Raw genomic sequence first — 3,134 nt, forward strand, 5'->3', positions numbered from 1 at the left:
GGCTTTCATATTCCCTTCTGGAATCAGAGAGGCATTTAAATCACAGTCCTATAGGCTCAGGTATTTGCTGTAGAATCAGAAAAAGGATAATAATGATTATATATGTACTTCCAGTACAAGATGAGAAAAGGGAAAATCAATTTCTCTCATTAAAAAATGTTTTAAAAATCAAAAATATATATATAGCTTAGAACTAGAAGGGTTATGTTACCCCAAAATGAGGTTTTCATTTTGTGAGTGTAAATGGATCTTACAAAAAGCAGATTCACAGTGCACATTCAAATAGAGTACCATTATTTCCAGTAGCACATTTTAAAACAATAAACAATGATGTTCAAAATCATATACTTGTTACAACTTTTAATCCTTGGCAAATGCTGTTATTGCTTCCATAGCAAAGAATATACAGGAGCTCCTTGACTCTCTGTATTTTAAAAAAATTCTGGATAGGAATGCTTCTACCCATTTAAGGCAATAATATCTCTTATAATAAAATATATAAAGGCTTTATCCTTTAAGACAACAATTCTTAAGGATTTAAAGTAAAAGTTAAAAAAGATCTCTTGTAAAATTACAAGGTAATATTTAAAGCATGGAAACTTTCAAGGTTCTTTGCAATTGCCAAGACAGAGTAAATTTTAAAAGACATGTGCTCTATAAGATGTTCATAGATGGTACATATAACCGAATTGTTTCTGATACAGTAAGCTTTTAAGTAAATTAGGAAATATAATAACATCATAAGCAGAAACTTCATTAGCGTAAAATGATTCAGTGCAACAGGAAAATCAACGAAATAAGCAAGATTAATTTACAAAACTAATTAGCAATATACAGTAAGATACAGTCTTTTTAAAACAGAAATAAAGCTCATTCAGTTCCGAGGTTTTAAAAGTTCACCCCTGGTTTCAATTTAAGGTTCTTTTGATTGAGTTCTGCTGAGTTTAAGGGTGTTTTTTTCCAAGTTCAAAGTTCTGAGCAGTTATGGGGGTGAATATTTCTCCCCTGAGTTCAGTTTTTAATCACAAGCAAGTCTGAATAGGCCATTCGGCCCCATTAAGGGTAAGCGCTAGGTCCACGTGGTGTCGGGTCATTGTAGAAAATCCCACTTGTAGAGCTTGTGTGGGTGGCTAAATTAGGTCTTTAGAGAAACACGTGGAAGGCTAGAAATAGGGAAAAAGGGGAATATACTACCCAAATGGTTTGCGGCAGAGCTGAAGCAGTCTCTGGAGGTCGAGATCTCGGCAAGTCAGGACTGGGTTCCTTCCCGGAAATCTCAGGTTCTGGAGTGGAATGATGGCAGCATCAGCAGAATCAGCAGGATCAGCAAGTCAAGAATGGAGATCAGTGGCAGAGACAGTCTGGCTGGGCTCCGGGATTTTAGTGTAAAGCCAAAAGCCCGAATCGGCTGGCCTGACCTCCCTCCCAAGGTGGCTTGGGCTGGACTGGCCGGCTGAGTCCCACTGGAGGCAAAAACGTGCTCTTGCTTTCAGCAAAAGCATGGCAAGGAAAGTCACTTTCCTTTTTTAAAAAAGTGCTCAAAAGAGCTGAGCCAGGCCAAAAAGCAGGCATGGCTATCGTTAGGCTATCTGGAAGATTCGCTTCTGAGACTCTGGGTCCCAGAGCCACATGGCTTTTTCCTCTTAGACTATCTAGAAAATTGAGAATTCTATTTCCAAACTTCTGGTTGCCAAAATTATAAATATTAAAAATGATAAAGGCTTGTATAAATATATAAATTAGTATTTTAATTAAAGCCATGTTTATAGATAAAGTTATCAGACCACGCGCTTGTAAGCATTCAAAACTGCCGCCTCCATTACTGTCTCCGAGTCTGCTAGCCTTACTGGCAAAGAGAGAGCACTCCCTCCTAACCCAGGAGATTTAAGCCCTCTCTGCGTCGACGTAGACCTCCCCATGCCCCAAAGACCCGGAAACGGAAACAGCTGGATCACGGGAAATATAGTTTTGATACATTTCCCATGTCCATAGAAATATATACACTTCTAGATGGCTTTTCCCAATTTTCACTTTTACAATGGGAAGGAGAACCAGGAGAATCCTAAACACCACAGAATTTCACAGATGGATAGTCCTTCAGTATACAGACTGCTCTAATTTGACACATATGAGCATTGAGCTCATTTGGGCTTTATTTAAAGAATTCTGAAAGAAATCTGCATTCTACAAACACCTGTGTTAATTTCCCTGCACAGTCTGGGCCCTACTCCAGCTCCTCCCTGCTCCTTCACCAAAAAAACAAAACAAACACACACACACACACACACACACACACACACACACACACACACACACCCTGCACATGAAAGCAAAAGAAAGACTTGGAGAGTTGCCTGCCCTCCCCCCATGCCCACCCTTGACTGATGCCTCCCAGGCTGGACTTGAGGCCTACTTGGCCCCAACTGCCTGGTACCTTTGTCTGTCTTCAATCCCTCAGCTCTCATATACGGCAATTCTCACTCTGACCTGGCCCTATGTGCCACCTGCCCTCTCCTGAACCACTATGCCCCAAACCCATCCTGGCTCCCTGTCTTTCCTCTCTGTTTGACTGCCGATCCCCAACCCCTCCTCCTCCTCTTCCTCACTTCTTTGTCTCTTGGTCCCACCAATCCCTGAAGCATTTGCCTGCCCCCTCACTCCATAGATTCCTCCTTCCAAGACTCTGGGCTCCCTTCCTATCTCTCTCCCTTTCCCAGGTCAGTAGACTAATTCTCATGATGGAGAAATAACTGGGAATGGTCTCCTCACTCAATAGAGAACAGAAAGACCCTCAAGACTGGACAAAGGCTTGACCAATATGGTCTCACGTCCTCTGCACAATGAAGCTTGGTGAGGGACAGGCTATCATTCTCATTGGACACAGGAGGAAACTGAAGTAAAGAGAGATTAAATGACCTGCCCAGGGCCACATACCTAGCAAGTCTCTGAGGTCTCATTGGAACTCAGGTTTTTCTCACTCCACATTCAGGTCTCTAACCTCCTGGCTGCCTATTTTAGGACCCAAAAGGTTTCTTAGAAGTCATAAGATCATGGATGGGAAACAGTTTTTAAAAAACCATACATTGTCTCTATTCAGTGGGCCATGGTAGGGACAGAGACAGGATAATTGTGAA

The sequence above is a fragment of the Gracilinanus agilis genome, chromosome X (genome assembly GCF_016433145.1).
Source record: "Gracilinanus agilis isolate LMUSP501 chromosome X, AgileGrace, whole genome shotgun sequence".
Classification (NCBI taxonomy): domain Eukaryota; kingdom Metazoa; phylum Chordata; class Mammalia; order Didelphimorphia; family Didelphidae; genus Gracilinanus; species Gracilinanus agilis.